The 24,097-nt window shown below is 40.3% G+C and overlaps 1 long non-coding RNA gene across 3 annotated transcripts; it reads right to left on the bottom strand.

The window, feature by feature from the left end:
* Positions 1 to 4,112: 4,112 nt before the first annotated feature.
* On the bottom strand, positions 4,113 to 24,023 carry LOC106729029. Of its 3 annotated transcripts, XR_004322756.1 has the most exons (5): positions 23,939 to 24,023; positions 23,407 to 23,489; positions 18,018 to 18,204; positions 8,800 to 9,299; positions 4,113 to 5,264 (listed from the first exon to the last, which is right to left on the bottom strand). It is a non-coding gene; the product is annotated as an uncharacterized LOC106729029 (long non-coding RNA). The 3 variants fall into 3 exon arrangements; XR_004322755.1 differs by having other exon boundaries at positions 4,113 to 9,299; XR_001365305.2 differs by lacking the exons at positions 4,113 to 5,264; positions 8,800 to 9,299 and having other exon boundaries at positions 17,972 to 18,204.
* Between the last annotated feature and the right edge of the window lie 74 nt (positions 24,024 to 24,097).

Raw genomic sequence — 24,097 nt, 5'->3', positions numbered from 1 at the left:
TTACATCAGGACTCATTCTATTTTTAAATTAAAAAAACTTTTTAAATTCTATAAATGAAGCAACATTTTCAGAACAAGCTCTCATGTTTTCTATTTCATTTCATTAAAAAAAATTCTGATCTTTCAGAGGTAGATCCAGGTTACATGGGGACTGAAGTTTATATAATTGGGGGCCTCCTTTAGAAAAAGAGTACAAAATTATAAATATAAATGTAGTAACCAGGCCTTGGAAGAAGTTTTGCAAGTGAGAGGGCCTGAAGCTTAGGTTTCATTAGTTTCAGGGTAAATACCCCTCTGGGTAGACACATTAGATTGATTTAACAATTCACTTAAAATAATGGGTCTCTACCAGCAGTTTGACAAACATCGCCTTATACCTAGAAGTGAGCTGGCTATGTCAAAAGATGTTAATATTTCAACTTTGAATTTTAATAAATGTATATACCCATGTAAACCACCACAATCAACGTAAACATTTCTATCATTCCCAAGTTTCCCTCCTGCCCTTTTGCAGTCAATCCCCAGGCAACCACTGATCCGCTTTTTGTCGTTATAAATTAGTTTTGCTTTTTCTAAAATTTCAGATCAATGGAAGTATACAGTATGTACTCTTTTGTGTCTGGCTTCTTCCACTCAGCATGATGTTTTTGAGTCATCCATACAGTTGCACTTCTCCGTAGCTTGCTCTTTTTTGGTCCTGAGTAGTGTTCAATCATATGAAATATAATCCATCACTGTTTATTCTCCTGCCAAGGTACATGTGGGTTATTTCCATTTTTTTTTTTTTTTTTTTACTATTATGAGTAGAGCTGCTAAAAACATTTTGTATAGGATTTTGAGTGAACATTCAAAGTTTTTTTTTTCTAGGGTAAATATCCCAAAGTGGTATTTCTAGATTATATGTCTAGCTTTATTTGAAAATACCAAACTGTTTCCCAGAGAGGCTGTACCATATTACTTTCTCACCAGCAATGTATTCCAGGGGCTTTGTGTCTTTTTCAGAACGTGGTGCTGTTAGGGTTTTTTGTTTTGTTTTGTTTTTAAGCCATTCTGACAGGTATATAGTGGTACCTCATTGTCATTTTAATTTGCATTTCCCCCAAAGCAAACAGTGTTGAACATTGTTTTTGTGCTTATTTGCCATCTTTGTATCTTCTCTGGCAAAGTGTCTCTTCAAGACCTTTGCCCATTTTAAAAACTGGGTTGTTTGTTTCTTGCAACTGAGTTCTGAGAATTCTTTACATATTCTGAATGCAAGTCCTTTGTTGGCTATGTGACTTGCAAATATTTGCTCCCAGTCTGTAGTTTGTCTTTTCATTCTCTTAAGTGTCTTTTGCAGAGCACAAGTTTTACATTTTGGTGAAGTCTAATTTATCTTTTTTAAAAATGGATCACGATTTTGACATCGTGTCTAAAAACTTTTGCCTAACCCTAAGTCATATATATTTTCTCCTATGTTCTATTCTAAATGTTTATAGTTTTATGCTTTACATTTAGATTTTTTTAGTTATTTTTTTGTATAAGGTATTAGATTTAGGTCAAGGTTAGTTCTTTCTTTCTCCCTCCCTTCCTCCTTCTCTTTCCTTTTCTTTCTTTCTCACTTTCTTTCTTTTTTGCTTTCTTCCTCCCTCCCTCTTCTTTCTTCCTTTCTTGGCATGTAGATGTCCAACTGTTCTAACATTTTTTGAAAAGACTATTCTTTCTCCATTTAATTGCTTTTGCACTTTTATAAAAAAAAATCAGTTGGCCATATTTGTATGAGTCTATTTCTGGACTCTCTATCTAATGTATGTATTTGTGCCTTTGCCAATATCACACTGTGTTGGATACTGTAGCTTTAAAGTAAACCTTAAAATAGGGTGATATAATTCCTCCAACTTTAGTCTTCTTCAAAATTGTTTTAGCTATTCTACTTTGTTTGCCTTTCAAAATAAAATTTAAGATCAGCTGGTCTATATCTTCAAAAAATCCTACTGGGATTTTGATTGGGATTGCATTGAATCTATAGCTCAATTTAGGCAAAACTGGTATCATTACTATGTTGCATTTTCCAATCCATAAACACAGCATGCCTCTTCATGTATTTAGGTCTTCTTTGATTTCTTTCACCAGCATTTGCAGTTTTAAGCATACAGATCATGTACATGTTTTCTTAGATTTATACCTAAGTATTTAATTTTGGGGGAGCCATTATAAATTGTATTATATTAAATTTAAGTGTCCATTTGATAACTGTTAGTACATAGAAATATGATGGATTTTTTTTTCTGTTGACCTTGTATCCTGTGACTTTTCTAAACTTGTCGTTTAGTTCTATGAGTTTTTTTGTAGGTTCCTTGAGATGTTTTATGTAGACAATTGCAAATAGGGAGAGTTTTATTTCTTCCTTTATTTTCCTTGCCTTATTGCACTGGGTAGGACTTTCAGTACAATGTTGAGTAGGAATGGTGAGAGTGGACATTATTGCCTTGTTCCTGATCTTAGGGGAAAGTATTCAGATTTTCACTGTTTAGTATGATGTTAGCGCCAGGTTTTTTATAGATGCCCTTTATCAGCTTGTGGAAGTTCCTTTCTATTCCCAGTTTGCTGAGAATGGATGGATTTTGAATTTTGTCAAATGCCTTTTCTGTATCAATTGATAATGGTCATGTGTTTTTTCTTCTTTGGATAGTTAGTATGGTAGATTATACTGATATCTTTTTTAGAATTTTTAAGGGATATATACATACATTTATATATAAAGATATTATATATGAAATACACATAAATTTAAAAAATAAAGTATATTTTATATATAAAAATTAAGTATGTATAAATATATACACTAAAATGAAATATCTTAAAGAAGTTTTTAGGTTCACAGCAAAATTGGGCAGAAAGCGCAGGGAATTCCCACCTCCCCATCCCTCGCTTCATACAGCCTCTCCCATCACCATGATCCTGAATCAGTGTGCTACATCTATTTGTTATAATCAATGAACCAACACTGACACATAATATCAACCAAAGCCCAGTGTTGGGCTGGACTTAGTGTTTACTCTTTGTATTAAATAGTCTATGAATTTTGACAAATGTATAATGACATGTATTAACCCTTATAGTATCACACAGAAAAATTTCACTACCCTAAAAATATCTGTTTTACTTACTCATCCCTCCCTCCCTCCCCGCAACCCCTTTTCCAGAATATCGTGTGGTCGGAATCATCCAGTATGTAGCCTTTTAAGATTGGCTTCTTTCACTTAGTAATATTCATTTAAGGTTCCTCTCTGTCTTTTCATGACTCAGTAGCTCATTTCCTTTTAGCACCAAGTAATAGTCCATTGTCTGAATGTACCACAGTTTTGTGCATCTATTCACCTACTGCAGGGCATCTTAGTTGCTTCCAAGTTTTGGCAATTATGAATCAAGCTGCTACAAACATCAACATGCAGGTTTTTGTGTGGATGTAAATTTTCAGCTTCTTTGGGTAAACACCAAGGAGTGTGACTGCTGTACTGTACAGTAAGAGTATATTTGATTTTATTAAAAAACTGCCGAACTATCTTCCAAAGTGGTTGTACCATTTTGCAGTCCCATCAACAGTGAGTGAGAGCTTCTGTTGGTCCATATCCTCGCCAGCATTTGGTGTTCTCAGTATTTTGGATTTTAGCCATTCTAATAGGTTCGTAGTGGTATCTTGTTTTAATTTGCAATTCCCTAATGACACATGTTGAGCCTCTTTTCATATACTTACTTGCCATCTGTATCTCTGGTGAAATGTCTGGATCTTTTCCTCATTGTTAAATCAGGTTGTCCATTTTCTTATTGTTGAGTTTTAAGTGTTCCTTACACATTTTGGATAACAGTACTTATGTCTTTTGCAATTTTTTTCCTCCCACTGTTTGGTTTGTCTTATTTTCTTGACAGCGTTTTTTGCATAGTAGAAGTTTTTAATTGTAATGAAGTCTGACATCAACTTTTTTCTTTCGTAAGTCATGCCTTTGGTGCTGTATTTTAAAAAGTCATCACCAAACCCAAGGTCATCTGGATTTTCTCCCATGTTATCTTCTAAGAATCTTGTAGTTTTGCATTTTACATTTAGGTCTATGATCCATTTTGAGTTCACTTTTGTGCAGAGTGTAAAGTCTGTGTCTAGATTCACGTCTTTTGCATGTGGATGTCCAGTTGTTCCAGCACCATTTGTTGAATAACCTATCGTTTTCTCCATTGAATTCCCTTTTGCTTCTTTGCCAAAGATCAAATGACTGTATTTTTGTGGGTCTATTGATTGATTTTTGACTATTGAACCAGTCTTGAATTTTTGGTCATGCTGTGTTATTCTTTAAATATATTCCCTAATATATATGTATATATTATATATTGTCGAATTCAATTTTCTAGTATCTGTTGAGAATTTTTTGCATCTATATCCATGAGGGCTATTGGTCTGTAGGTTTCTTTTTTGGACTCTCCTTGTTTGGTTTTGTTATCCAGGTAGGTAGCCTCCTAAAATGAGTTGGAAAATGTTCCCTTCTCTTTATGTTTCTTGAGAGCTACTGCTTTTTAAAAAGCTGAAGCTGTGTTCTAGCCAAAACAACTGTACATTCAAGTTAACATCACTCTCTCGAGCATTTTTTTTTAATCCATGAAATTATTCCACACAGATATTTCATTTTTCAAAAAAATGTGCCTGTTAGGAGCAGAGACACCATACACAAGGAGACTGACCACTTGCCAAATTTCTGTCCTAACAAATTTTTGTTTCTTTGTTTATTTTAGATTATCTTGGGAGATCCTAAAGACTTCTTGGACTTTTGGTAAAATGACTTCTACTACCTGGAATCCTAATTCTGTTGCATTTGGATGTATAAATAATTTGCAAAGGCCTAAAACATTTAAAAACCACTTAATTTTCATACGTATTTCAGAAAAAAAAAGTTCAAGGGAAGAAAAATATATATGTGTGTATGTATTTGTATATATGTAAAAAATCAATGGCTGTTATTATAATGAAAAATAAAAACTATGACAATTATTGTGTGAAACAATGATTTAAAAGATTTCTATTTTTTTTCTGGAAAAAAGTGACACAGAATAAAGATCCTTACATGAACAAAGGCATAGAAGTGTGAACTGCTGAGGGATGTTGGTGATCAGCAAACACTTCTATTTGCTCTGAAAATCAGATGTATGAAGGAGCATAATGGCAAATAAAATTGGAATGGCAGTTGGGGCTAAGGGCCTTAAGTGATAAGCACTTTAGTAAGACTTTATTGATTACTCTGTCAGATTTTGAGCAGAAGAGGTGATAAAGCATAGTGGTTAAGGACTCAAGTACAGTCAGGAAGATCCAGACCTAGTTCCAGACCTAGTTCTGCCATTTAGTAGCTATGTTTTCTTTACAAGAGACTTAATCCTGAACTTCTATTTTCTTATCTACAGAATTGGGTTGGAGGGAGGATATAGCCCAGTGGTAGAGTGTGTGCTTAGCATGCATGAGGTCCTGGGTTCAATCCCCAGTATTGCCATTAAAACAAACAAACAAACAAACCTAATTTCTCCCACCCCCTGAATTTAAAAAAGAAAATTGGGTTAATAATGGTACTTACTACAAAGGGCTGTTATGAAGATTAAATAAGATAATAAAGAGAGACCCTAGTATCTGGCAGATAGCAATATTCAATAAATGTTAATGACTACCTGATAGAACTGTGCTTCAGGAATATTAGTCTGGCAGCAGTACGTATAAGTGATGTAAGTACATGGCTTTCTTTCTTAAAACAGAACAAGAGCCTTCCAAGTTTTGTGCCAAGAATATTTCAGGAAGTTGAATCTCTAGGTGGAATGGCATGCCTCTGAAATTAAATTAACGAGATTTAGAGGCTACTCTGACTGAAGGTCAAGGTAGAGGGAGTCATGACTGCATTACCGTTTTCTATATACCAGTGTATGCTGTGCTATTTTTAAGCACCGAAATTCAGGTATTTTTGTCAGTGTTGTACTATTATTTTAGACATTGGTTGGCAGGTTTCTTTACTCTTCTTAGCTCCCCTTCAAACTGTCCTTCCTTCTCCTGCTCTAATCTCCTCCTCACTATCCCAAGCCCTTCCATCCCCTTTTTACCACCCAGTTCCAGTAACTCTTCCAAACTTCTTCATTCTCCACTACACTCTCTTAGCAAAAATGCTGAGTAAAGAGTAGACAGGAGGAGCCTTTGAAATAGGAAATCTCCCTGCAGGGGATGGAGAAGAGTGAGACCCAGTTAGGACCATCTCTTTTGGGCTCACAGGAGAGAAGTCATTTTCAGTCAGAGGCAATAGTCCTGAAACCTATATTGGTTGCTAAACCGGGCAGGAAAGCCTGGAAGCTCTTCCAGAGCAGGTCCATCAGAGCTGATGTACGTGTGTGGGTGTGTGGGGTATGGGTGGAAGAGCGGACAAGTTGCAGAAAGCAGCAGAGCCTGTAGAGGCCAGAAGGATATTTCCAATGTGTTTATAATTTTTAAATTTTAAATGTGTTAATAACATTTAGTCACATTAATTTTTTTAACTTCATAAATTCTAAACATGTAAAAAATATCCAGTATTTTGGCTTTGTAGGAAATTAAAACAGAAAAACATTAATAATATAAATTTGCTCTAGAATTGTAAGTACTCACTAAAAGAGGAACCAAAGATGGTTTTAAGTGCGAAAGACACTGAAGAAAGTTATAAAAGTAGGCAATGTCACATCAGGACTATCAAACATTGTCCTGTTCTGTAAAATAGGATGTCACGATTTGGATCCCAAACTGATTTCTTTCTTTGTCTTAAATTAGAGAGAGAGAGAGATTTTGCTTTCCTTTGGTGTCAGCACCAAGTACCAAAATATTGGATTCTATTTCATTAAGTATTCAGAATTCATAACATTTTTAAAAAAATTAGTGAAACTGTTGCTAATTCACAGCAAAAACTCTCTTCTGTTGTTGCTTCTAATTTGATCAGAAAAACAAATGAATTAATTAAGTGTAGACACCTGACTCAACGAGGCTTAAGCAAAAAAGGTATTTTATTGCCTCCTGTAACTGAAAAATCCAGGAGTTTTAGTCATGGCTGGTTCCAGGCATCCAAATGATAACATCAGAATGGGTTCCCTTCTCTGCCTCTGTCTTTGTATCTCTCCTCTGCTTTCCTCTCTATGTTGGTTTCATTTACCAGCTGGGTTCTCCCCCATGATAGCCCAACGTCAGCCTGGCCTTACACTTTTACAACCTAGCAAGCCCATAAGAATTGCAGGCAAAGTTCTGGGTAGGGCTCTCAATAGCTCAGACTGGACAACATTCCAACTTCAGAATCAATCACGGTATGGCCAGGGGACTGGCCAGATCTTTGTCATGTGCTCATTCTTGGACCTTGTAGGTAGTATCAGTCCTATCAAAATCATGAAACTGAAAGTTAGAGAACTAGTTTTCCCAAAGGAAAATCAGGGTGATTTGCCTAAGTAAGAAAGGATAGTGAACATGCAAAAACAACAGATGATCACTACATCAGATAACAAACCTGTTAGAACTGCATCTAGAATCATGGCAAATTGGTTCTAAGTGAGGATCAAAGAATGTTCCCCATAAATAAAGTCCATGGACTCTGGTATATAAACTTCATGATGCCATTTTGGTAGTCAAGTGGTTTTTCAGAGCTGAGGGCATAGAAATGTTCTTTTGCAGAGTCATCTTCTTTGTCAGCTCTTTAAGTGTGGACATCTCTTAGGGTTTTCTCTCACTGAATAATTAGGTTGTCACATAAATGATCTCTGGAGATGAGCTGTACCATAATCTGACAAGCTGTTTCTCTCAGAATTGCACCAGCAAATCATTAGGCTGCAAAGAGACCCTCATAGAATATTTAAGCCACCTGGAGTACAGACAGAACAACTCTTAAGTATAGAATTTAAGAACTAGAGAACTGGGATTGCTTTCCAGAATGCAGCTAATTTTCAAAATGAGGAGTCAGTTAAATAAATATCAGCTGAATACCTTCCATTTTTTTATTGCTTCCGCAATATTCATTTTCCCATTTTTTCAAACAGCAGTACTCAGATTTTGCTTTATTTATGACCAAATGGTTTAGGTGAGATAAATCCTACCTCTGATTTTAGCTGGTTCTAATTGACTTATGGCAATATTTCTGGTCATAGTAATTCACTCAAGGATGGAATGTGATCCAATTTAGGCCAATTATACTCAATTCTTGAACATCTATTTGAACGAACAAGAATCTCTCCCTCTTAATTGGATGTAAAATCACAAGCCCATAGCTTCAGGAACTTCAGTAGCTTCAGCTACTGGCAACCATCCTGTACCAGGAAGGGAATTTGCTGAGAATGAAACCAGTCTCAAGAAAAACTGGAAGAGAAAACCCAGGTCCTGGTCACATTATTTGGGTTGCTGGATCAAGCCATGCCTAAAGCCATATACTTGTGGACTTTTTGGTAATGTGCACCAATAAATTCCCTTTACTTTTTAAAGTCAGTTTGAGTAGGAGTCTCTGTTACCTGTTATTCTAACACAAACCCCAATTGAATACAATCTTGATGCCAATCCCCTGGAGTTAGCGTAAGACTCCAGAGGTTTAAGGACACAGTCCTCAGTTAAGACTGCCCTTACTGCAGATGCTAGACACACTTTGAGGGTCCCCAGGCCACCCACATGTCTGACTAACTGGCAAAAATTCAGGGGTTCCCATGATCCCCTCAGGTTCAATCATCCACAAGGATGACCCACAGAACTGAATGACTCAGGAAAGCACTACACTTACAATTACAGTTTCATTTAAAGGACACAAATCAGGGCCAGCCAAAAGAAGAGACACACAGAGTGATGTCTGGGAGAGTCTTGAACATGGAGATTCCATGCCTTCTGCCTGTGGAGTCAGGATGTGTCACCTTCTTAGCACACTTGTGTTCACCTACCAGGAACTCCTCCAAGTCTCAGTGTCCAGAAATTTTCTTGGGATTTCATTATATAGGCATGATTGATTGGCCATGTGAATGAACTCAATCTCCAGCTATGTTATAGATGTCTCTTCAAGCTCTCCCTCCTTTTTGTCCCCTTTGCATCTACATTAGTTCAATCCCTCACCACCTCTCACATGAACTCTTAGCATAGCTTCTTAGTTCCCACTCATTCCATGCCAGTATCCCACAGGTTTGGCCTCCCTCGGGCAGCTTCTCTGCCTTGATTAAGCCCCAGGGGACTGATCTGTCTGGAAGAGCAGAGGTGGGATTTCTTTGAGCCTATTTAACCTGGAAAATCTGAAGACATTCTTGAAGATCCTCATTATCTGAAACAGAGAATATAGTTAAGGGGAAATTTAGGTTGTGTCTCCTCATTACTTCCTCTCCTTCTTGTAAAATTTGTCTTTTTGAGGTTCACATCCTCTATCTCCACATCTTTTCTCCCTTCTGAATGTAGTGATCTTCCAAACTCTTGGCCATTTTCCTCACTCTCTGAAGATCTGCAAGCACCTGGCTCATGGCCTTCCTGTCTCCTCAACTTCTGTTACTCTCCTGGGCAATTATAAAATCCATATGGCCTCTCAGTTTTCTATTCTCATTATCTCCAATTCAACGAAATTCTTCTCAACTCTACGTCATCCATAATCCTCTTCTCTTTTCATGCTACAATCTCTCCCTAGGCTGTCTTATCAGCTCTTATGATTTATACAGTCTGTGTGCCCATGACTCCCAGTTATTCTTCTAGCTCAGACCTCTCTTCTGAAATTCATACCTCCATATTCAACTGCCTTTTTGGCATATCCCTTTACCATGTCACATATTGAGGCATCTCAAACTTAACTTCTTAAAACCTAGCTATTGCTCCTTTGACTCTCATCTAGCAAATCATCTGCATTTCAGCAAATGATACCACTGCATTCAGTTGTGCAATCTACCTTCCTCGCCCCCTCATTTATTCTATCACAAAGTCCTATCCATTTTACCTCCAAGATATAGCTTGAATCTTTTTACTTCTCACTGTCCCCACTGCTGCCAACCCAGGCCGAGCCATCATCCCTTTTGCCTGGATAATTGCAATAGTGTCCCTCAGGTCTCTCTCTATTCATTCTTGTATTCTTTCAATCCATTCTTTACATAGCAAGTATCGTGAGTTTTTTTTTTTTAATGAAAATTTTATCTTGTCATTTTCCTCCTTAAAACCTTTTAGAGGCTTCCCATTTCTCATAGGATGATGTTCAAGATCTTTTGCATGTTTGACAAGGACCTTGCATGATCTGTTCCCAGTCTTTCTAGCTTGCCTCTTGCCACCCTCCCTTTTATTCACTGGGCCAGTCACACAGGCCAGGGCTTCTCTTTTCTGAAGATGACCCTTATGCCTCAGAGTGTTTATACACACAGTCCCTCCTACTTTGAATCCTCTCCATGCCCTACTCCCATTTCCAACTACCACTTACTTGTGACAGAGCTGTGGCCTGAATCAGACACAACTCTTTTTCCTTAAGAGCTCACAGTTTAATAAGGGGCCTATACGTAAGCTAAAAAAAAAAATCCACCACAGTATAATAAATGCAATAGAAGTATGGCCAAAGGAAGAAATATTTATCTATCATCTCTGAGAGTCAGGAAAGGGCATTTAAGTAGAAGACACAGTATATTTCAAGTTTAGAGGCAAGGACATGTAAGCAGTTTGGTGCTGCTGGAGAGTAAAAGCAAGGAGGTGGCAGATGTCTTGGATGCTGTGTTAAGGGGCTTGAATCTATCCAATATGCAAAGAGGGTGTTCCCTACGAACGGTTTTATGTAGGAGAGACATGAATACATATTAACAATAATGCTATCAAATTGGTAGTGATGGAGAGAAAGGCCCCGACAGAAGGTGTGGGCAGAAAGTCAAGTAGGAGAATACTGTAATATTCCCAGCAAGTGATGATGGCAACTCAATTAAGGCAAAGGTAGTGATAATGGGGAGAAGATGGACTGAAGATTTTTTAAGAGGTAGAATTGATAGGACTTGGTGACTGAACAAAACAGATTAATTCCTTGCCCTCATGAAGCTTGCATTCTAATGTGGAAGGCAGATAATACATCCCATAAACAAATGCATACATGATATAATCCCTGTAATGCTACAAGCTATGAAAGAAAACAGAGCAAATGAAGGAGAGTTATTTTAGGTGAAGTGGTTCCTGTAAGGGGGTGACATTTGCATAGAGAGGAAATAAGCCGTGAATATCTGGAGAAAGATTATTTCAGGCAGAGTGAACAGCAAGTGCAAATGTCCAGAGATGGGAACATGCTTGTCATATATTTGAGGAATAACAATGAGACTAGCATGACTGAAGCACGAAAAAAGGAAGGGGAGAATGGAAAAGGATAAGGTCAGAATATAGCAAAAGGCTGGATCACAAGGGCCTTGTAGATCATAGGAAAAAAACTTGGGTTTTATTTTAAGTGTGATGTGAATTGTTGAAGGGTTTTTGAACAGGGGAGTGGCATATCCTAACTTATACTGTAAAACGATCACTCCCAAGACTATAGTAGGGGAAGTGTGGGAGCTGGGTAGCCAGTTAGGAGGAAGAGGTCTAGGTGAGACGTGATGGCAGTTTGGAGTACTAGTGACCAAGTTGGAGAGAACCGATCAGACTAGGGATATATTTTGAAGGCAGAGCTGATGCAATGTGCTGGTGGACTGAATAAGAGAAGTAGAAAAAGAGAGGAGTCAACAATGACCCCAACATTTCTGGCCCGTGCAACAGGCTGAATCATAGAGCCATTTACAGAGATGGAGAAGATGGAAGGAATTAGGTTTGATTAACAGGAGCTCAAAAGTTTGGTTTTAGACATGTTTAGCTTGGAATACTGTTAGACATCCAAGTAGAATAGCTATTGGAGATATGAGTGTGGAATTCAGGAGAGAGGTTAAGGCTACAGATACACAGTTTTTGAATCATTAACATATAAAGATGACATTTAAAATAGTAAAATTGATTGTGATTTTCTAAGATGAGTGTGAGCAAAAACTGAGTAAAGTCCAAGGATGGAACACTAGAATACTCTAATACTTAAAGGGAGAAGAGAGAGAAGACCTAACAAAGAGACTGAGGAGGAGTGTCCAGTGAGGTGAGAATAAAATCAGTAGAGGGTAGAAGCCAGGTAAAGATAATTTTTCAAGAAAGAAGAAATGATCAACTGCTTAAATGCTGCTGTCAGTCAAGTAAGTTGAGAACTGGATTTGGCAACATGAAGGTTTTTGGTGACCTTGACAAGAAAGTCTCAGAAGAGTAATGAGGATAAAAGACTCATAAAAGGTTTTCAGTAGCACCAAAGATTAAGATACAGTAGAAAGAAAGTGAGAAGATTCACTAAATAAAGGAGGGCAGAAAAGTAGTGTAATAGCTGAAGAGACATGCCATCAAGGGAGGGATTTTTCAAGAAGGGAGGGAAGACTGGTGATGCAAGGGAGAGAGAGGAGAATAAGTGTGGAAATAAAGCCCTTGAGTAGATGAATTCTCTGGATAGTTGAATATTTAGGCCTGGAGCTCAAGAGAGAGGTGGAGGCTGGAGATATGGATTTCGAAATGATTAAAATATATATGAAAGGGACAAATGTAGGAGTGGTTGAAACTGTTCGCGGCAAATGAAAATCAGAAGCCAAGGAAGAACACTGAGGTATTAAGAATGTAAGAGAATAAGGGGAGAGGATCCAGTAAGGAAGACAGAAAGCGTGTCCTCTATTTTCCAATTACTTTTATGCCCATAGCACATGGCATAGTTTCACTTCTCATGCCTGTAAAGCTTTTCCTTCCCTGGATTCACACCCATCTCTCATAGTACTTTATAAAAATCTTTATTAGCACTTATTTCACTGCATCTACATTATGTCTGCCTTTTCCACCAACCTGAAAGCTTCCTCTGCCAAAAACTTTATTCATCTTATCTACAACTCAACATAATACATAGTAGGTGCTAAATGAATGAGGCATGGAGCGGGGGGGAAGTTAATCTACAAATAGGGCATGTGATAAATAAGCATCAGAAAGTGTGAATATGCCTTTCATGCCTTTCTAAAAGAAATACACATGTTGGAAAGAGTTCACCAGTGAAGCCATCTGGAGTTTTCTTTGTAGAAAGGCTTTAGATTATGAGTTCATTTCCTTTAAAATATAAAATACAGAATTTTCTATTTGTTATTTTTAGGTTTTGGTAAGTTTTGTTTTTCAATAAAAGTTTCCACTTCACCTGAATTGTCAAATTTATTGGTATAAAGCTGTATTCTCTTTTATTTTTAATGTCTATAGGACCTGTGGTGATGCCCCCTTTATTACTGATATTGGTAATGTGTTTTCTTAAAGTTTTCCTTTATTAGTCTTACTAGTTGTTGTTGTTGTTGTTGTTGTTGTTGTCGTCGTCGTCGTCTTTTTGAAGATTAATGTTTTGGCTTTGTTGATTCTCTCTCGGCTTTTTGCTTTCTATTTCATCGATTTCTGATTTTATCTTTATTTCCGTTTTTCAAATCTCTTTGCATGAATTTTCTTTCTCTAAATTTCCCTCTAAGCTCTGAATCCTAAGAGTAGTTTTCTAGCCAAAGTGGCCCGTCAGAGGAGTCTCAAGTCTCAAAGGAATGAGCCTGTATTATTACTCTACCATGCTCAAGCACTAGATAGGAATAGGTTGTGGAAAGCATGGCCTCAGCTGTGAACACATTGGTAGATCTAGAACAGCATCTAGGGTCATCAATTAACTACACTCTGCACAGCAGGGAATCCAGTGTCCCATTTTAAGAAACACCACATTCCACTCATTTGTCTCAAGGATAATTTCTTCATGCTGGTTTGGGGAAAAGCTCTTCCATGGTTCCCATGGGCCTCTCTTCCTGAAGAGAAACTCAGAAGAGGAAGGTTAGTGGAATGAACTGCAGCAATTGGTCTGGGGCCACAACTGATACTCATTCTCTCCCTTTTCCACTGTTTACTATAAATTCCCCTCACTCTCAGTTATCATCTTAGCAGGTCTTAGTGGCTTATGTGGTGGTGTGATCCAAATCTTCATTTCTGAGGGGTCTGAGTTCCTAGTCCTACTCTTCTCAGGCCAGGGTTGCTGCATGTGTTCACAACTACAGTGGGGCAAGGGAGTATCAGGAGGTGCCCAAGTGGATCACATGGATTCTGTAAAAAGCAGTGCTACGTTCTCCTACCGACTGGGGTCAATTTTCCTTGTCATGATGTGACTCCTCTTTTGCCTTCTAGTCCCTGGAACAGTGAGTCCAAAGTGCCCTAGGTGTAGTCATACCTTATAGTTCTATGGGACCCTTGCTGTGTCCCTTAACAGGAGTGCAACCTCTTCAGGAACCAGTACCCCTAGCACTATAGATCCCAGATTTGTGGGTATAGGAAGCACAAAATCCTCTAGTGGGTCATTGGTAGTGAAGGTAAGTGGGGCTATTCCTGCATCTACTCTTTGGTTAGTGACCAATGTATTTTTCCTATTGGGTTCATAAAGGCCTCTGATTTAACCTATATAACATATCCTGAAGGATAGCACCCAATTTTTTCAGAGTTGCCTCTGAATGGCATTTCACCTGAGCCTTTAGAAAGTCATTCTAGCTCTTCATGAGGTCAGCTTTTTCTGGATGGTATGGTATGAAGTCATAGGTCTACTTCCTGCACTTCTTTTACCATGAAGCAGTTGCCCTGGTTGGATGCTGTTATGCAGAATTCTATGCCTGTGGATCAGACATTCCATAAGTCCCAATAAAGTAATGTTGGCTGAGGATCTGTTGGTGGAAAGGAAAACCCATATGCAGAATAATTACCTATTACTGTGAGAAGGAACTACCGGCCCCTACAGGATGGAAGAGACTCAGTGTAGTTGATTTGCCACCAAGTAGCCAACTGGTCTCCTTGATCAATAGTTCCTTATTGGGGGCTCAGCATTGGCCTCTATTGCTAGCATGTTGGATATTTAGATCTCAGTAGCTTGATCAACCTTAAAAAGTTGGAGTCCATGCTTTTGGGGCCGACACATCGCCTCCATCTCTGGTACTGTGGCCACTCCATTTATGTGCCTGTATTAGTTTCTTAAAGATGCCTTAACAAAGTATCACAAATTTGGTGATTTAAACAACAAAAATTTATTGTCTCACAGTTCTGGAGGCTAGAAATCTGAGATCAAGGTGTCAGCAGGCTTGGTCCCTTCTGAGGGCTGTGAGGGAAAGTCTGTTCCATACTTCTCCCGAGCTTCTGGTGGCTTGCTGGCAATCTTCGGCATTCCTTGGCTTCTACTGCATCACCCTAATCTTTGTTTTTATCTTCACACGGCATTCCCTTGTGTTTCTCTATCTTCACATGACCTTCTGCTTATAAGGATACCAGTCACATTGAATTAGGGGCTCAGCCTACTCCAGTATGATGTCATTTTAACTAATTACATCTGCAACAACCCTATTTCCAAGTAAGGTCGCATTTCTTTTGGGGGGTCGATAATTAGGTTTGTTTGTTTATTTATTTAATATTTATTTTTAACAGAGGTACTGGAGATTGAACCCAGGACTTTCTGTATGCTAAGCACACACTCTACCACTGAGCTACACCCTCCCCATCAAGGTCACATTTTGAGGTTTTGGGGATTAGAACATCAACATATGAACTTTGGGGAATACACTGTAACCCATAACAGTGCCCATCAAGCTGGTTCCAAGGTAGCCACTGATTAAGGCTGGTAATGGCAACTGGATGAGCCATTTTATCTACTTCATTGTTTAGTACCTCTTCCCTGGTGGGTGCAAAATGTCAAGACTAAAATCTTCACACTTCATGCCCACTCCCGTATATTCAGCCACACAACTCTATCCTAGATCTTGTCTTTGATCTTCCAGTCCTCTACCAGAGGGTCGAGCCACTGACACCTGCCCAAGAATCTATATATATATTCTTACGTCAGTTTGCTTCTCCTTATACACAAAGCAGATGACCAGGGACAATGCTTGTAATTAGGAAGATTTTCCCTCTGTTATTTTTCAAAGCCTCTCAAGAATGTGACTATAATGCAACCACTATCTAACGTTGGTTTATATCTACATACTAAGCTGACTCATTCACAAACCAAACTCAGGCTTTACCCCTCCTCCTTCAGATGGTCATGGTATTGGTGCAGCTGTGGTGGGTGACATGGGGTCTGGACTACCTGGCCATGTAGCTTGTAAGTACCTCAGTTGTACTTGAGCTCCATCCCAGATGTACCATTCCACCTTACAATAGATGCTGCTGGGTCCATCTGAAGAACCCAGGCCATAATAGGCAGTTCTGGACACATGGTTACTTGTAGTCGCATGGTTAAGCGTTCAGTTTCTACCAAGGCCCAGTATCACACTAGTGGCTGGTTCTTAAAATGTGTATAATTTTCTGCTGCAGATGACATGGCCTTGCTCAGGTCCTAGGGACTGTATTGTGATTTTTGCACTGGGGCTTACTGTAGGTTCTGTCTTAGTCAGCTTGGGGTGCTACAATTAAATACCATAGACTAGGTGGCTTAAACAACAGAAACTTATGTTTGCACAGTTTTAGAGGCGGGAAGTCTGAGATCAGGGTGCCAGCATGTTCAGGTTCTGGTGAGATCCCTCTTCCTGATCTGCAGATAGCCACCTTCTCACTCTGTCCTCTCAGGGGGTGGGAAAAGAGAGAGAGAGAGAGAGAGAGGCAGAGACGGAGAGAGAGACGGGGAGAGACAGAGAGACAGGGTAGGGGGGAATAAATAAGAGGGATAATATTCTTTGGTATTTCTTCTTCACCATCCCATTGGGAGTTAGGGCTTCAACATATGATTGGGGAGGGACGACAAATTCTTCCCATAACAGTTCACCTCTGGCCCCCTATAATTCATGTCATTCTTGCATGCAAAATACATTCATTCCATCCCCACACCCACAAAAGTATTAACTCATTCCAGCATCAACTTAAAGTCTCATCTAAATATTATCTAAATCAGGTAATAGTGAAACTCAAGGTATGATTCATCCTGAGACAAAATTTCTCTCCAGCTGTGAATCTGTAAGCAAGTTATGTGCTTCCAAAATAAAATGGTGAGACAGGCACAGGATAGATATTTCCATTCCAAAAAAGAGAAACAGGAAAGAAGGAAGGGGTAATGGGTACTAACCAAGTTCAAAATTTAGCAAGAAAATCCCCTTAGATCCTAAGGTTTGAGAATAATTCTCTTGTTCAGTGCTCTGCTGTCCTGGTCCTGCAGGGTGGCAGTATCGCCCCCAAGGCTTTGCTGGGTGGTCCCACTCCCAAGGCTTCAGGCAGAGGCCATCTGCCTGTCAAAACTGAGGCAGTGGCCCTGATGATCACCTATAATTTCGTCCTGTCAAATTCAATAAATCCAAGTCTTCATTTTGTCCCATCTCCATCTCCTTCAGTTCAAACTGGTAGTGTTTCTACTCACAAAATCCTGTGAACTCCTTATCAAGTGATAATCTAGTCACACCATTGGTGTTCTCATTAGAACATGCTTTCTCATTTTTTGCAATATGGATAGGCTAAGAACCTTCTAGATCATTAAGTTCTGGTTCCTCTTTGCTTAACAAGTCTTTCTTTAATTCATCTCTCTCCTTCCACATTTCACTATAAGTAATCAGGTGGAACCAAGCCCCTTCTTCAATACTTTGCTTAGAAATTTCCTCAGCTAAATATCTAATTTTATTACTCAAATTCTACCTTCTACAAAACACTAGGACACAGTTCAGCCACAGTTTGCCATTTTATAACAGAGATCGCCTTTCCTCCAGTTTCCGATAACATGTTCCTCATTTCCATCTGATATCTCACCAGAATTGCCCTTAACATCCATAATTTTAGCATATAACTTAAAATTATTCCAACCTCTACCCGATTACCCAGTTCCAAAGCTGCTTCCACACTTTTAGTTGTCTGTTACAGCTGCACTCCACTGCTAGTACCAAAATCTGAATTAGCGAGGGTTCTCCAGGGAAACAGAACCAATAGGTGTTAGACATAGATGTAGATTTATTATAAGGACTTGGCTCACGTGATTACAGAAGCTAGAAGTCCCAAGATCTGCTGTCAACAATCTGGAAACCTAGGAGAGCCGATGTTTAGTTCCAACCTGAGTTCAAAGGCCTGAGAATCAGGAGAGTCGACGGTGTAAGTTCCAGTCTGAAAGTTGGCAGGCTCAAGATCCAAGAAGAGCTGATGTTTCAGAACGCGTCTGAGGGCTGGAAAAGACCAACGTCTTAGCTATGCAGTCAGGCAGGACTTTCTGATCTCTAGGTCTTCAACTGATTGGATGAGGCTTACCCACATTAGGGAGGGCAATCTGCTTTACTTATTCTACCAAGCCAATGTTAATCACATCCAGGGACATTGCCACCAACACACCCAGGATAATGTTTGACAAAATATCATGGCCCAATCAAGGTGACATGAAATTAACCATCACAAGCTCCAAACTGCTTCTCTTCCCACTCTAACACCTCTAAAACAAAAGAGTCTACCAGAATATAAGGCCAAAGTGGCAGAGATGCTTGTACAGCACTCTGGATCTTCTGAAGAGCCTTTCCCCTGTTCTGGGCCCCAAAGCTGGAAATCTTCAGTGTCACCTAATATATGGGCTACAGCAGTATTCTTAGTGTGGAATGTATTGCTCCAGAACACAGAAAGACCAGGCCCTGTGCATTCTTCTTTGTGGTAAGGGATGTAAGAAGCAAAAATCTGTCTTTTACTTGGAAGGATATACTGGTATACCTGTGACCAGTGGACCCTCAAAAACTTCACTGAAGTGGCAAGTCCTTGAATCTTTGCAGCATTTCCCTACTCTCTGAAGCATAGCTCTTACCACTGTCTCCAGCATACTAGCCATTTTGCTTGTGCTGTCTGCCCAACATAATATCATTTATGTGATATTCTATGAGATGTCCAGGAGGTCCAGATCTCTTTGTACTATATGATGACAGAGGGCAGTTTACCTATCCTTAGGGCAAAACTATAAATGAATACTGTTATCTGTCCCACATATATGTGAACCATTTCAGGTGCTCTTTTCTAACCAGAATGGAAAATAATTCATTCAACAAATCACTGGCCATGGGCCATGTCCTGATGCATTATTAATCTGCTTTAGCAACAATACTATGCGCGGTACAGCAGGTGCAATTAGGGCTGTTACTTGCTGAAGTCTAGAGTAGTTTAGAGTTATTCTCCAAGATCTATCTAGTTTCTGCAGGGGTCAGACTGGCTAATTAAACAGACATATGATAGGGACCATCTTTCCTCCACTCATGTTCTTTAGGTCTTTAATGCTGGCACTAATTTCCATCATGCCCTTAGTATGTGATATTGGTTTTTAAAATTCATTATGTTGGCCAGGGTTGGAAGGTCATTTTCAGGTGTTCCCACTTGGCCTTCCCCACTATGATAGCTCTTTATACAGGTCAAGGATTTAATGTGGCTATTACTCCAACTGCCAAATATATCAATTCTATTTATAAACACAGGAACTGAAGAACAGACCACAGGGTGGGCCTATAGACACAATGGACCCACTGTAAGCTGGACTTTAGCCAGGACCCCATTTATTACAAAGCCCCCATAAGGCCCCTCTCTAACAGGGGGCCATGACAATGCTTTGGATCTTAGAATACTGATGTCAACTTAGACCCCAAGTTCAATAGTCCTCAATTTTCTGGTTATCCCTCTTCCCTAGTGTGTACACTCATCAAAATGGCCATGGGTCTGTTTGGGGAAGGACTGCGGAAACATTACAGGTATTACTTGCTGCCGTGCTGCAGGATCTGCCACCTCTTAGGTCAATGGGTTTCAGATCTTAAAAGTGGCTCAGATCCAGACACTGAACAAGGGATAATGATTTGGGGTGGGGTATGAGGATTACCATCCTCAGTCTCCTGCTCCTCCATTTTGGCCTTTTTCATTTGTAGATGTTAACTTTGCCCTTAGAGATGCTAAGCCCTATATCTACATCCACAACTCTCTATGGGTCAAGCTCCCTTAGGCTGCCACTCTTGTCAGATGTTGCTGGTCTTTATAATTGTGGCCTCCTGGCTTTTGGTGACTAAGGGCCACCACCTGGCCTCTATTACTTGGGGGAAGGGGAATACCATTCCCATGATTATTAGTGAGCCTCAGTTCTGTGACTGCTTCTATTGTCAGTCCAGGCTACGGAGAACTTCTTGGTGATGCTGTTGCCTCTCACCAGAGAACTTCCGATGGCCTCAGTGAATGGTGTGTTTTCTGGGCCTTCCTGTGGAACATAATCTTCTGATGGGTCTTTTGACCTCACATATCATTCCTGCATGCCCATTTGTCCATCTTCTTATTTGCTCTTCTATCATCTGCCAGGGCACCTGAGACATTTCTACTTTACTCAGAATTGGCCATCACTTTCTCTAAGTTTCTAAAAGCCCCGCAGCAGTGTTTGTTTCAAACCCAAGAGTTCTTGCCATGTGTTAAATCCTATGCCTCAAGACAGTGCCCCCAATTCAATGAATTCTTGATTATCTAGTCCTACATTCCAGCCCCTTTGATCAAGCAATTTCAAAATTCAATTGCAGGATATTCCCTTGGTTTCTGTCAGTATATGCTAGCGAATTCTTACAGCTCCTTTGACATAATCTCTTCCTTTATCAGGCCCAAGCATATTCTCACCTAGGTTTTGCTAGGATTTAACTCTAGTTACTGGCCTGGTAGCCAGGAGAGGAGGTAGCGGCAACTTCTATGTTGCCTTGGGGGGCAGTTGCTCTGCAGCGTCTTTCAGCACGCAGGAAATACTAGTTCTTAGTATGAAGAGGTGAACCACCTCTGCAAACTCTGGAAGTTCACTGGGGTTTGCAGAGCTAACATCCTTGCAGATGTCCAACCAGATGTCCCATCCCTTGTTTCAGAGTTTCAGGTTTTCTCAAAGAGGACCCTGACCTGCTTTGGTTGCACATTTAAATGTCTCTGGAGCTCTGTGCCTCCAACTATCATGTCTTGAGTCTGTGGCTTAACTGTGTCAGCTCTTCCACTGTAGGAGATAAAAGCCTCTCTGTAAGCTACTAAAGAGGCCCTCTGTCTCTCACACTTAGCCATTAACCAGGGGAGAACCCTTGCTTTCTCCTTATCCCTCTTCAGAGTCATTACAACTCAGTGGCAACCAGTCAGCTCCACTGTCCTTGTAGGCATGTTCTCCCCTCCATATATTTCACTTGCCTGAAATAGTACCTGCAAGGGCTTTCTCCTCCACTGGGATGTTTTCTCCCAGTCACTACTGATGGTATCTTTAGCAACTGGTCATCACCTTGGGCTAGGAACTATCCATGTCCCTGTACTGCTCAGGATAGCATCATCTCTGCCTGTGAGGTATTGAGTGTGCCAGTCTTGAAATCTCAACTTATGTTTTCTTGGACCTACCCTGGGACCACTTGTGCTAGTTTAGGCCCCTGAGAAGTAGCTGCCAAGGTGGGATTTGACGTGTGTATTAGTTAGGGCTGCCATAACAAAATACCACAGACTGGGAAGCTTAAACAATAGAAATTTTTCTCTCACAGTTCTGGAAGCTAGAGTTCCAAGATCAAGCTGTCAGCAGGTTTGGTTTCTTCCAAGGCCCCTGTCCTTGGCTGGAAGATGGCCACTTTCTCCCAGTGCCTTCACATAGCCCTTCCTCTGTGCACACACCCCTGGTGTCTCCTTGTGTGTCCAAATTTCTTCTTCTTTTAAGCACATCAGGCTGGATTAGGGTTCACACTAACAGCTTCATTTTAACTTAATCACCTCTTTAAAGGTGACTGTGTGTTTAAGGGCTTCAACGCATGAGTGTTGGGGAGGAAACTATTCAGCCCATAACAACATGCAAGAGATTTACTAGGGCAAAAATCTGTGAAAGATAAAAGGGAAGGAAGCATGGGAAGGTGGGAGAGTCTGCAAACTGTGACACAGGCCTGACACCTATGAAGGAGAGGGAAAAGCAAGGATTGAGGCAGCGTTTCAGACTACAACACAGTCTGAAGAAAGTTCAAGCTAGGCTGATGGCTAGTCCTCCAGCCAAAGCTGCCCATTAGAGGAGTCCCAAACACTGCAGCAATAAAGCTGCATTAGTACTCCTGCCATGTGCAGTAATTTATAAATTAGACAATTACAGGTACATAAAGAACTCAGTTTGGGGATGAGTTCTTACTGGTTTATTTACAAAGTGTCTCCAGTATACCCTGACTATTCTGCCAGTTTATTTTGCTCCTGGACCTATGTGCCTAGCTCTCCAAGATGTTTATACACCTTTTTCAGTTTCTGAATCTGGCTCATTTTCTCACATTTTACCACACTCCCTTCCCTTCTGTCTTCTATGGCTCCTTTACTATTTTTGTCAGAGGAACACCTGGTTCAACTTTTAATGAAACACTTATTTATTGACCTGAATTGATTATGCGAGAAACTATATGAGGTGTTAGATTTTTATGCCATAAGGGTACACTTTCTTGCGAGAAAACAAGAAAAGACTCTTCTGATCCACAATCAGAGCTACCTGTGGCTCCCTTTCATATACAATTTTTAGGGCACAAACACATTTACCCAGAGGATCCTACATTCAAATAATTTTGTGAGACATTCACCACCATATCTGCTATTAGTAGGGGCTACAGAGTACCTTGTATCCCTGGGTTCAGGAAATACTATTATGCTCAAGTACCTATCTAGTTATATAGGTAGTCACTATATATTAATTTCAAAGGCACTTCGAAAGATCAAGTATAGAGAATTTAACCAACATTTTTCAATAGAAAGGCCACATTAGCTGACCAGAAACCTAAAGGATACCATTCTTTTCTCAGAACTCTAACAGATCCCTGAGGATTGCCACTTGGATTTCTCCTCAGTTTTATTAGTGTCAAACTTATTGGCTAGGGACCACAAAATGAAATTCCTCTTGAATTCATGAAGGCAGGAAATAAATGATAGGAAAAATATCTAATCCCCAGAGACTTATTTCTACATCTTCCTACCATTGAAATGCCTTGGTTATTTACAAAGCTAATCTAGGGCCAGGTTATGAACCTGACTTGACAGAGGCAGGCCTGGTGAGGTTAAGGCCTTACCAGTGGTATATCATTAACCAGAACCCTGGCATTTCCTTTAAGTCCTATCTTGCCCGCTAAACGACTTGTGTGTGTGTGTGGGGGGGGGGGGGGGGTTTAGGTTATTTGTTTGTTTGTTTACTTATTTATTTTTAATGGAGGTCCCAGGGATTGAACCCTGAACTTTGCGCATGCTAAGCACGCGCTCTAGCACTTGAGCTATATCCTCCCCCAAAATGGCAGACTGGCTATCTTTCTTGAACAAACAGTTCATTTAGTCTTTCTACAAAGCTGCGAAGTTGCTCTCCTACCCTTAGAGAAGGGAAGCCAGAAGAACAAAAAACACGTTACCACCTGCTGATTCTTCATAAATAACAGAGAAAGCAGTGAATAGTTTGAATCACGGATCCAGAGCTCTGGGGCACCAGGTGGAAAACCTGTATTGGGAGCAGGGGGGTGAGGGGAGAGGAATGGAAAGAAATGCTAGTAAAATTACCTTGACCATGCGGAAACTTTTAGACTTCCCTAGCGACTAAAACCCACCAACTTTTCTCAACAAATGAGCCATGGGAGGGGTGGGCTAAAGCGAATGGACTCGACCACAGCGCCGGCTCAGACACACCCCAGCGAACACCACCTCCTAAGTCGAGCCCCGGAGCCCGCCACTCGGCACCTGGAGGAAGTCAGCGCCAGAGCCGGAAGAGCGTGGAATCCCGCGAAAGGCTGGGCGGGTAGAGGACGAGAGAGACCGGGACCAACGTGCTCGGCGGGGATTGCGGAACCGGCGAGGGACCTATCAGGGTTCAGACAGCCCAACTCTCTACAAATTCTCCCAGTTGCCAATCTTGGAACGGGTTCACATCTTTTCTGAAAAGAGAACTCTTACCACACGCTTTCAGCTCGGAGCGCCCCTAGCAACCACCAGGCTTGACAGCGGAAGAACGACTTTTGCCCCGCCCCCCTGGGCTAACCGAGGCCTGGCGAGGAAGCGCGTTGGCCCAATCACCTCGGCGGGAACTCCAACTAACCAATAGGAGGCAGACGC

This window comes from Camelus ferus, chromosome 9 (assembly GCF_009834535.1).
Source record: "Camelus ferus isolate YT-003-E chromosome 9, BCGSAC_Cfer_1.0, whole genome shotgun sequence".
Classification (NCBI taxonomy): Eukaryota; Metazoa; Chordata; class Mammalia; order Artiodactyla; family Camelidae; genus Camelus; species Camelus ferus.
Note: the sequence above shows the minus strand (reverse complement) of the source record. Positions and strands in the feature narration are given on the sequence as shown.